The following is a 13060-nucleotide window of genomic DNA, read 5'->3' as shown; positions in this document are numbered from 1 at the left end:
TACCTTTACGGTACAAAGTGTACAATCTTCACAGATCACAAGAGCCTCCAGCATATATTCAACCAGAAGGAGTTGAACATGAGGCAAAGACGATGGGTCGAGTTGTTGAACGATTACGACTGCGAGATCAAGTATCATCCAGGGAAGGCGAATGTGGTCGCTGATGCCCTAAGTCGTAAAGAGAGAATCAAGCCCATAAGGGTTAGGGCTATGGAAATGATAATTCAGACCGACCTTTCCTCGCGCGTTCGTGCAGCACAGAAGGAAGCTCTCAAGGAGGGAAACCTTGAGGCAGAATATCTCCGTGGGATGGAGAAGATGTTGGTGCCAAACAGGGAAGGAACGTTGTGTTTTGGGAAAAGGATTTGGGTTCCTCTGTTTGGTGGTTTAAGAGAGATTATCTTTGATGAAGCTCACAAGTCACGGTACTCTATCCACCCTGGAGCGGACAAGATGTACCAGGATCTTAAAGATTATTACTGGTGGCCTAGGATGAAAGGCGATGTTGCTATTTACGTGAGCAAATGTTTAACTTGCGCCAAAGTTAAGGCGGAATACCAGAAGCCTTCAGGACTTCTGCAGCAACCAAAAATTCCCCAGTGGAAGTGGGAAGAAATCTCCATGGATTTTATTACGAAGTTGCCAAGAACGCCAAAAGGCCATGACACTATCTGAGTGATAGTGGATCGCTTAACAAAGTCAGCACACTTCTTGCCTATCCGCGAGAAGGATCATACAAGCAAATTGGCTGAAATCTACATGAGAGAGATTGTTACGCGCCATGGAGTACCTCTCTCGATTATTTCGGATAGAGATGGGAGGTTCGTATCGAGGATATGGCAATCCTTCCAGGAAGCTTTTGGCTCAAAGCTGAATATGAGCACATCTTTTCACCCACAGACCGACGGTCAAAGTGAGCGGACGATTCAGACGTTGGAGGACATGCTGAGAGCATGTGTGATGGATTTAGGCGGTAGCTGGGATAAGCATTTACCCCTGGTCGAATTTTCATACAACAACAGCTACCACACCAGTATTGGTGCCGCACCATTCGAAGCGTTATATGGGCGCAAGTGCAGGTCGCCGCTCTGTTGGTCTGACGCAGGTGATAGACAATTGGTAGGTCCCGATGTAGTTCAGGAAACTACAGATAAGATCGCGCAAATCCGAGATCGCATTAGTGCGGCTCGTGACCGTCAGAAGACCTACGCAGATCTGAAAAGGAAACCTCAGGAGTTTGAGGTTGGGGATATGGTTTTGTTGAAGGTATCACCCTGGAAGGGTGTGGCACGATTTGGGAAACGTGGGAAGTTGAATCCACGCTACATTGGTCCCTTTAAGATTTTGGAAAGAATTGGGACCGTAGCATACAAGTTGGATCTACCTGCCGAACTGAATAATGTTCACGATACATTTCATGTATCCAATCTGAAGAGAAGTCCAACTCAAGTTAACGTTGCCATTCCTACCGAAGAAATTCGTATAGACGACACGCTCCACTTCGTTGAAGAACCTGTCGAGGTCACGGATTGGAAAGTTAACAAGACCCGCCGGAGCAGTGTCAAGCTCGTCAAAGTTCGCTGGAATGCTAGACATGGTCCTGAGTTCACCTGGGAGCGTGAAGATCGGATGAAAGAGAAATACCCCCACTTATTTCCTGAGAACCCTGCTTCTACAAGCAGAATTTGAAATTTCGGGACGAAATTTATTTAACGGGGGGAGAATGTGACAACCCTCACAAAACCAGGTATCCGTACGACTTAATTAACTATTAATTGTTGCCTAATTACTGTGCTTAACTGAGATTTATGATAAACTGCTACTTGATTTTTGATACTTGTACATATCTGCATCATACTTTGATTTTTCCGTCACTACATTATTTATTTACTGAACATTAGTGACAAACATGATGCACAAAAGCACAGTAGCATTTGAACGGATAACCTATTTGACATGCTGATATAGCCAGCATCAGGCAGACACTGCCTCTAAAGGCCTGTATGAGCCAGAAATATTTTACTACACCCATAGAGTGTGTAAGGATACAAGGGTTGTATAATTGCGTCTCTAGGAATAAGATATAGAGATTGGATGTGCCTAAAACGTATTCTAAGCACAAAACACAGCACTTCTGTCAACATACTAGCTTCTAGCTAATTAATAAAGTGCCAAAACATGAGGAAAATATTCCTGACACTTTGCAGAATAAATTGTGTCGCTAAAAATATTATTTACGACGCTTAAAGGATTACTTAAGCACTTTAACGGATTACTATCCAACTGAACAACCGGACTATACCCGGAACATAAAAATATTGCCAGAAATATTATTAGTATTTTTCTGAGCCAGTTAGGGTCCCTGATTACCCTAACACCCGCTTTATAACGCAACACTTAACTAACGGAGTTAAACTCTAAACTAACTTGGTGAACGTAACTAAACACTAACTGTTTAGTTGGAATTGAACCGGGTACCCCCCCACATTACAATCGGCCACCTAAAGGGGAGACAAGGCCCGAATTCTTTTTAATATTTTATTGCTTTTGCCTAATATCTAGAAAGCATGAAATCCGTTGGACGATAATCCTAATTTTTGTCTATAAAACCCTCACAATGCACACAAGAGATTACACACTCAAAACACCAACACACTATCCTCCCTCTTGCTCCCCCACCTTCGGCCGAACACCCCCTTAGCACCCACCATATTTTCGAGCTTCCATCTTGCAATTCCAAGTCCATACAAGTCTTAAGGGTCACCTACAACGGAGCTTGGAGCAAACGGAAGTGGAAGGACCTCGCTACGTTGCTTTTATCCACGCCATTTTCGACTAGATTCTTCCCTAGCCCCGAGTTAGAGGTATATTGTTTAAAACTCACTCTTGAACATATCTAAAGTGGTTAAAAGGATTTTTAACGGTTAAAAGTCGGTAACCCACCTTTTGAATCTAAAAAGTCTACTAAAACTCGAATATCGTTGGATAAAAGGTCATGTCTTGTGTAAATGTCGTAGTATTTGAATATGTTGATTGTTGAGGCCCGATCTACGATGTGGTGGCTCTTATCATCGTTTAAACCGACTTTGTTAAGATCCCGAATCTTGACATACACTTGTTTCTTTTGTACAAGGGTTAAAAGGTGAAACTCCACCACACGGGAAACATGAACTTGTGTAAAAGTGTTTTGACATGAAAAATAGTGTTTAAAACGAGCCGATCTACGTATGTACAAGTGGTACATTCGTAGAACCAAGTGTCGAGAAAATCATGTCTTTATATAAGTTGGATAACATGTTTACAAAGGTGATTTTTATAAACTACAAGTGTATGAACACTTGTGAAACGAAAGATCCGACAAAATAACAATTTTTATAAAAATTGTCGGGAAGTTGTAAAGGATGATTTGTTCTAAAAACGGGGTTTTTACAGGACTAAACTATTATATATATAGATCCACTAAATATAACGAGATCTACACAAAAGTTTTAGAAAAACTACAAGTTCATGTAATATTGTGATTTTACATACTAGTCTACGAGTTTAATGTGTTGAAACTAGTTTGAAGTATCGGAAATTGATTTGGTTGATTTGAAAAATTGTTGAAATGATTTTGTAAAAGAAAATGATACGCTTGAAAGCGTGGCCACCTCCAGTTACAGGGGAAACTCTGGCGAAATTTTCTAAAAATATAACACTTAGAATTATTTACAAGTGTTAGACTACTTTTGACATGTTTTCAAACTATATTTCGCCATGACTGTATTTATTAAATAATCGGAGGTGGGATTTTCACAAAAACTAAATGTGATAAATATTTATTCGATCAATATATTTTTCACAACACTGTTTATGATTATTTTGTGAAGATGTATAAATATTATTTTTAGAGTAAAAATAATATTTACAAACTTTGTCGAACCCAAAATAATACCAACGCCTACACGACAAACATATAAGTTACAATGGTAATTACTATTACCACTTAATCGCCAAAACGTAACTTACGCCTTATTCAGAAATATTCATAAATGCGGATATTGTCAACGTATTATTTTGGAAAGTGTTGTGTAAAAGAAAATATATTATTTTTGAGAAAAATAATTATATTTTGGAATGAGAAATAAAATATATTAAGTGAGACTTAATATTATAAACGCACATGTATTAATTCCCCCATCCTTGGGAAGGAAATTAACTACCAAGTATATACACGGAACGGTTGTCTAACTGTTTCCCGAAAATGTAAACTATAAAGCTAAGGCACGGCCATCCGTCTAATAGAATTAGCACATGTAGGTCGTTGCGCAGCAGTTGGATATTTGGATTACTTGGTATTGTGACGCACTCACTGTGAGTTCATGTCCCCCTTTTCTCTTAACTGTTTTTCAGTTTTATAAACTGCGGGGGTGAAATACATGTTACTATGATTTTGAATACTTGATACACGGTATGGTTAGCGTAAGGAGGTTTGTTACTCAGATCATGTGAGTGGGTAGGCACAACTTGAGGCCATTAATCCTCGTAGTAGGACCGAGGGACAGGAGCGGTAGATCTATCTGGGTGTAGCGAGCCCAGCCCCAGGTCCAGCATAATGGACCTCGGGGTGACTTAGTGCCCGACGCATAAATCCGCTAGGTTTGAGTCATCCCTACTTGCACTTCACACATATCAATGGCCTTGCAAACCATTGGTGATCTCTTTTTCCTTATTTGCTACATACCAGGTTTTTGATAAAGTTAAAGGTTTATTTACTCACTATTCGCATGAACTCGCTCAACATTATTGTTGATTTTTCAACTTACATGTATTTCAGGAAATTAACGATCTGGCGCGGTATGGCTTGTTTTTCCCGCTGCATTAGGCCCGAGGTCATCCAGGGTTCGAGGCTTGTGACTCTTTCCTGGACAAGTCACAGTCCTTGAATCATGTTTATGTTAAGTTTGCATTTGAAATGTTTAGACAAGTTGTGGTTGTTGGGTGTAAACCCGTTAAGACAATGTTTTACTATTTTATTTTTAATGGATGATCTTGCATATTTTTAATTCATATAGCTTTGTTATGATTAAGCTATGGTATTAAGAAGTCACACCAAATTAACCACGCTTCCGCAAAGCCAGGGTGTGACACAGATATTCCTGTCGTTCGGGATTATTCTAAAGTTTTCCCTGAAGAGTTACCTGGTTTACCTTCAGCACGCCAAGTCGAGTTCCGTATTGATCTCGTACCTGGTGCAAATCCCATTGCCAGAGCTCCATACCGTCTTGCACCGTCTGAGATGCAAGAGTTATCTAAGCAGCTTCAGGAGCTCTCTGACAAAGGTTTTATCCGTCCTAGCTTTTCACCTTGGGGTGCTCCCGTTCTTTTTGTAAAGAAGAAGGATGGATCTTTTAGGATGTATATCGATTATCGTGAGCTTAACAAGCTCACCATCAAGAATCGATATCCCCTACCTCGCATTGGTGATCTCTTTGATCAATTGCAAGGCGCTTCTTACTTTTCAAAGATTGATCTGCGATCTGGATATCATCAACTCCGTGTGCATGAAGAAGATATTCCCAAGACGGCGTTCCGTACTCGCTATGGACATTATGAGTTCACAGTCATGCCGTTCGGTTTGACTAATGCTCCTGCTGTTTTCATGGACTTAATGAATAGGGTCTGCAAACCTTATTTGGATAAGTTCATCATCGTGTACATTGATGACATATTAATATATTCTAAGACGCGAGCTGACCATGAACAACATCTCCGTCTTACTTTGGAACTCCTAAAGAAAGAGCAACTTTTCGCCAAATTCTCCAAGTGTGAATTTTGGCTTAAAGAAGCTCAATTCTTAGGACACATTGTCAACGAACAAGGTATTCATTTAGATCCCTCCAAGATCAGTGCGATTAAGGATTGGGATACGCCAACTACTCCTACTAAAGTTCGTTCTTTTCTTGGTCTAGCGGGATATTATCGTCGCTTCATAGAAAACTTCTCAAAGATTGCAGTTCCTCTAACTGCTCTAACACAGAAGAACAAGCCCTTTGATTGGGGAGTCAAACAAGAGGAAGCGTTTCTGACTTTGAAACAAAAGCTTTGCGACGCGCCTGTCCTAACATTGCCTGAGGGCAATGATGATTTCGTCGTTTATTGCGACGCATCTAAATTAGGTCTTGGCTGCATCCTGATGCAAAGGAACAAAGTCATAGCATACGCATCGAGACAGTTGAAGATTCATGAGAAGAACTACACCACTCATGATCTTGAGTTGGGTGCAGTTGTCTTCGCTCTTAAAATCTGAAGACACGATTTGTACGGTACAAAATGTGTGGTTTTCACGGACCACAAAAGTCTTCAGCATATCTTCAATCAGAAAGAGCTCAACATGAGGCAACGACGTTGGGTGGAGCTTCTAAACGACTATGACTGGGAGATTCGCTACCATCCTGGTAAGGCGAATGTCGTGGCCGATGCTTTGAGTCGCAAGGAATGTACTAAGCTTCATTGTGTACGTGTCCAATCTGTTATGCAAGCTCAATCCGATATCCAAGCTCGTATATCCCGGGCTCAACAAGCTTGTGTTTCACAAGGTTTAATGGATAAGGAATTTCCTTATCACATAACTCCTGCTCTAGAGCTGAAGGACAATGGATCGTATTACTTCATGGACCGTTTGTGGGTCCCGAGCCAAGATAATCTTCGTACCCTGCTTATGGATGAAGCCCATAAGTCTCGTTATTCTATTCATCCTGGCTCAGATAAGATGTATAAGGATCTTCGTATTCAGTATTGGTGGCCTGGTATGAAGAAAGACATTGCCTTATATGTATCAAAATGCCTTACTTGTCTTAAGGTTAAGGCTGAACATCAGCGTCCTTCTAGTTTATTGGAGCAACCAGAGATCCCAGTTTGGAAGTGGGAAAACATTACCATGGATCTCATTACCAAACTCCCGCGCACAAAGAAAGGTCACGATGCCATCTGGGTAGTCGTTGATCGTCTTACCAAGTCAGCGCATTTCTTGCCAATCCGTGAGGATTTTTCTGCTGACAAACTTGCTCAAATCTACGTGGATGAAATCGTAGCTCGACATGGTGTTCCTTTGAACATCATTTCTGACAGGGATGCTCGTTTCACTTCTCATTTTTGGAGAACCATGCAATCTGCTATGGGGTCTCAACTTAATCTGAGCACAACTTATCATCCGCAAATGGATGGTCAATCTGAAAGAACAATCCAGACACTGGAGGATATGCTTAGAGCTTGTGTGATCGATTTTGGTGGTAGTTAGGATTCACATCTTCCATTGATTGAATTCTCCTACAACAATAGTTATCACTCTAGCATCAACATGGCTCCTTTTGAGGTTCTCTATGGTCGAAAATGTCGTTCACCAGTCTGTTGGAATGAGATTGGCGAGGCTCAACTTACTGGACCTGCCCTCATCTTAGAGACAACAGATAAGGTTAAAAAAGTTCGTGATAACCTTCAGACAGCTAGAAGCCGTCAAAAGAGTTACGCGGACCTAAAACGCAAGCCCTTGGATTTTCAAGTCGGTGATCGAGTATTACTTAAGGTCTCACCTTGGAAAGGTGTGATCAGATTCGGAAAGAAAGGAAAACTTGCACCTAGATACGTTGGACCATTCAAGATCGTCGAAAGAATCGGTAAGGTAGCCTACAGACTTGAGTTACCTCCTAAACTTGGAAATGTTCATCCAACCTTTCACGTGTCCAATCTCAAGAGGTGTTTAGCTGATGAAAACCTCCACATACCGCTTGACGAAATTCGTGTTGATAAAACACTGAAATTTGTTGAGAAACCGGTGGAAATCATGGAACCTGAAGTCAAGTGGCTCAAACGCAAGCGCATTCCTTTGGTCAAGGTTCGCTGGGAATCTAAACGTGGACCCGAGTTTACTTGGGAACGTGAAGATCAAATGAAGGCGAAATATCCGAATCTGTTTCCACGAGTTTCCTCTAAATAAATTTCGGGACGAAATTTCCACAAGTAGGGGAGACTGTAACATTTGTGCTTGTAATCATTATGAACAGTTCTATTATCAATAAAACAATGTTATTTGTTCCCAATGTTTGTTTGGTTGTGTTTTACATTTTTCATGTTTTGACTTTTGTTCAATTTCAAACTCTACATTGCTTTCTGGAGAGGTATACGCTAAATGGTGCTTAAACGTACTCAGTTTAATGCGACAAATACTCCGGAACATCAACATATACTCAACATACCTCAAATAACCTTTATATAACTTAGAAATAAGTTTTGAAGGCTTTGGTATGGAAAAAACAAGTTAATTCGCTTACAGGGACTAAACTTGACAAACTGCGAAAGTATGCCAATTTGGACCGTAACAAACATTCTGGAACATGTCCATAAGTTAAACATACCATAAATATCCTGTACATAGCTTAGAAATAGGCTTTGAGGGGTTTGGTATGCTAAAACAAACTTTTGGAACATTCAGGGGCTAAAAGTGTCAAAAAGTGCACAAGTTTGCACTTTTGCGCATAACTTACGTTCTGAATACCTCCGGACATCCAAAAATTTATGTAAGCATCCTTATATTATGCCTTAGTGTATGGCATGAGAAAAATCCATTCATCGCGCAATTTGGATCATCGTTCGCGCTTATGCGCATTCCGTCGTAATTAACCGAACATCGCGACCGTACGGCCAAACGAACCGACATCTGACATATTTTTGAGCACATTTTAAGTTCCCTATACTTTAACTTCATTTTAGAGCTTTGAAATGGGGTTAACGAGGCTTAAACGTGTCAAAAATGCATCAAATACCAAGTTTTGGAGCTGTAGGGACCAAAACTATAAATCTGCCAAACTAAGGGCTTACGGACCGTAAGCCAAAACCCATACGGTCCGTAAGGAGTCCCCAGTACAGCAGATTCATTGAATCCACTTGCAGTTGGCCTTTCGTTCGTTCAAGGGGCAATGCCCTTTCACCCAATCAAGAGCCAAGGGCCATTTTCAGTAACCACAACATTTTGACAAGTGGACGCTTAGGATCGTGGCACTAAAACCAAGAAACGATCCTAACGGCTTTGCCTTTCCTATAAATACCCCCCCCCCATTTTGCTAAAAACTCACACAATCTGATCTAAAGGCTCTAAGTTGGAACCATTGTTTCATACCTGAGCCATTTTGATCTAGATTAGCATTCGGGGACCCTCCGTAAGTCTTCTTTCGTTCTTTTATTCGCTTTTCGAGTCCGAAAGTCAACCTTTTTTTGATTTTCTGCATTGACCAGCCTATGGTCAACCCAAAGTTCATGGAACTTCATAACGTGAGCGTGATCACGATGGTTATAGTCCGTAGTGACTATACCTACTGATTACCACGTTATCTAGGCTCAGTGACGAGTCGTAGTTTCGGCCAAAATGTGCATTCTTGCATATTTTGTAACCAAACTACTCGTGAGCATCAAAGCCGTTTGTTTTGATGCCAAACCTGTTTTCTAAACTTAGTTAAGCATGTTCTAACATGCTTAGCTCGTCACTTTTAGTATAGTGCTTATATAGGGTCGTAAGGTAAGCGATCTAAACAATCGCTTATACTTTCGAACCCGACCCATTTGGTCGATCATTAGGATCCGACCAAACACATTAGGTGACCATAGCTATAACCTCCCGAGGTTATGCCTTGTGGTCACGTTGTTAAGCGTTCCAGACGCGTTCTACGCGAACGACGCGTAAGGTAGCATAAGCTACCTAAACGGGTCGTAATGGGTCGCAAGCACTTAGGTTAGGTTTCATTTTAGTATGTAGGCTTTGTTAAACCATGTTACACGAGTCTCCATGCTCGTTTGGTTTACGAACCCCCATACTATCCGGTCCTTCCGTTTTCGGTCCGGTATATTAACATAGCTACCTATTAGGTGCCGTTTGATATTCCGTGATCTCTAGCATTATTTGGTTATTATACAAGAACTACAAAGCAATCTCAGGTGAGTACATTGAACCCCTCTTTTACTGTTTTCCAAACTGTTTTGGGGTGAAACACATGTGCCTATCTGTTACTTTCATGCTTTCCATGTTTTCACATCATATGCCTGCTATGTTGTTAGTACATTAGAGTACACGATTTCATTACATTTCATGCTATGTATGCCCATTGTGTGCGTACTTAGTACATTGATTTACATTACATTTCTGTTGCATATGTTTACTCAGCATGTGGACACATTGATTTACATGAACATTTCTGTTGCATATGTTTACTCAGCATATGGACACATTGATTTACATGAACATTTCTGTTGCATATGTTTACTCAGCATATGGGCACATTGATTTACATGAACATTTCTGCTTCGTATGTTTACTTAGCATACTTAGTACAATTGTTTACATCACATGCCTTCATTTTGTTATGACATTTGGTTTGTTTAACATGGGACAATACATTCATTAACATTAGCTACGCCGTTCGTTAGTAGGTAGTGGTACCATAGGAATTGACAACTCCCGTTCCTGAAGTCCTGGGTTTGATAGGATTGTAAGGAATGACCGAATTCGATATACATAACTTAGTTAAACCTTTAATTTGTTTAAGGGTTTATCGCCACAGTCTCAAGGCTTGGATGTATGCATATTTCACAATACCGCATAAATGTTAATATCAATAGAGCATGCATTTTTTCACAGAACATAACGTTGATTTAAACCACGTTTTACTTCAACGGCTTGTTTTGTGCATTTTACATATGGTTTAAGTTGATACATTTCGCTTACCGTACATGATACATTTTGGGATACACATTACATGATTTACATTGAACATAAACACGTTGACATTGACATACATATTTGGTGGTTTACATTAAACATAGACATTTGACATGATTTACACAATAACACTTGACAATTGAGTTATACAAGAACAATCTTACATGGTGGATGGTTTGGGTAAATGGTTTGAGTAACGTGAAGTATGTAATATGATGCAAACATGGTGGATACGCCGCTGGTACTTCCTATATATAAATGTTTGCATAATATTACATATCTTAGCGTTATCTAAATCATTTCAGTTTGGACATATAACATTTTATACAAATAACATGCTTTTCATAAAACATTGTCTTACAAAACAACTTATCTTATTCAACTCATTTTACTAGGTTATTCATTTAACCTTACGTTTATCTATACATATCATCTGATATTATCGTTTTTCAAATGGTTTACAAAGCGAGACAAATTACAAGGTTCATGACTGACTGTTATTAAACATTTCTTTAAAACTCAAGTCATGAATCCCACTTTCACAAAACCTATGTATCTCATAGGCATTTTTATGCTGACGTACCTACTTTCACATGTGTTTTCAGGAGTTGTTCCATAAGATGTTGATCACGATACTAGGGCGGACCTGTGCCTTAGAGACTAAAAATGAAGATAGAACTAGTATAACTATGCTTTGAATTCTGTACTTCCTTTTAAGACAATGTAATACCCATGTTTGATAAATAAAATGTAACTTTAATTTCCATGGTTGTATAACAATTAGTTCTGTCCACAACACTCCCCGACATTTTCCGCCGCGGTTGCATGTTACACGCGGTCGGGGTGTGACAAGAAAAGTGAGTACGCTCCGATGGGGTGATTCCCATCCGATCGAATGAACTGACCTTGGTGTGCTTTCCGTTGTTTGACAGTTCATCACGCCGTCTCCGTTTTAACCTCAAACTTTTAACTTTGAATAGCCATCGAATAGCCATCTGTTGGACCGTGTACCGACCCTAAACCGTCAGTTGAGATAGTTCATCTTCATGTATAAAGGCGGAATCGATATATGTGAAGTAACACAGCTTTTCCTTTTCAATTCCTTCTCTTTTATTGCAATTTGAATCAGTTTTGACAGAGTTTTAGTAACGAATGCTCTCAACAGTTCCGCTCCAATGTACACACATGAATGACAAGTGGTTTCGCTTATAGTGCATGACACATAAGCGAAACTATCTAAATGACAACCAAGCGAAACTAACAACTGACACACAAGTGGAACCTCTTGTACATACAAGTGAAACCTTAATATAAAACCTAATTTTGACTTTCTAGATCCTATGTTGACCTATCTTGACCTAAGACGTAATGCAGACGTAGTCAAAAGACATTCCATGCATCAGCACCATTCGATCGGAAGACCATCCGATTGGACGACAATCTGATTGAATGATTATTCGACCAGGTGACTTGTCCCTTATACTATTTCTCGCTCAAAACGACCTGATTCAAACTTCAAACTACCAATGTCTCAAACGAATAACCATCTGATCGAATGGCCATCTGTCCGGATGACCATCCGATTGGATGACTTGGTAACAATGTTTTCAAATTGTTTAAATGCTACAACGAGAACTTCAAAGTTTCAAAACGATTTACAAACACACTCACCCAGTCAAATGATCATCCGTGCGGATGGTCATCCGATCGACTCACCATTCGACACTTCACTCTGTTACACGTTGTTCAAAGCTTACACTATCATTCCATGCTCAGGCTAATCTCCAAAGCGCTTCCTTCAATCCAAGGCCATGTTTATTTATTAAACACATACTATGAGTATACTGGAACCCATTTTCTTTTAACACGCTTTGGGTGTTACATATGTTCTCTATATCAAATCACATCGAACACACAACGCAAACACTTTTAAACGCTAACCGCCGTCGCATGTTATACGTGTCTCGATGAATGCTTGTATTTTATGTTTACATAGTGATTGTTGCCTGACACCTTAGCAACGATAGTACTATAGTTTGACTCAGCACCTGTCGTGGACAAGGGTTGTTAAGGGTTTTACTTCACATGGTCACAGTGGTGATAATTTGTTGTGCATTCTACAACTCGCAGTCATGTCGGTTGCATATGTCATTGTCGATAGCTTAATTGCTTCACATTTCTGCGTGTTACATGCTGGTTATGCGTAAACGCTTTCGCTATACTATATGCTATTAAACTTGTGTACTCACCTTTACACTCTATATATTGACTTTATTTTAACGTATGTGACAGGTTGATTAGGATGCTTTGCTT

This window comes from Helianthus annuus, chromosome 6, assembly GCF_002127325.2.
Source record: "Helianthus annuus cultivar XRQ/B chromosome 6, HanXRQr2.0-SUNRISE, whole genome shotgun sequence".
Taxonomy (NCBI): Eukaryota; Viridiplantae; Streptophyta; class Magnoliopsida; order Asterales; family Asteraceae; genus Helianthus; species Helianthus annuus.
This window is presented reverse-complemented; position numbering follows the sequence as displayed.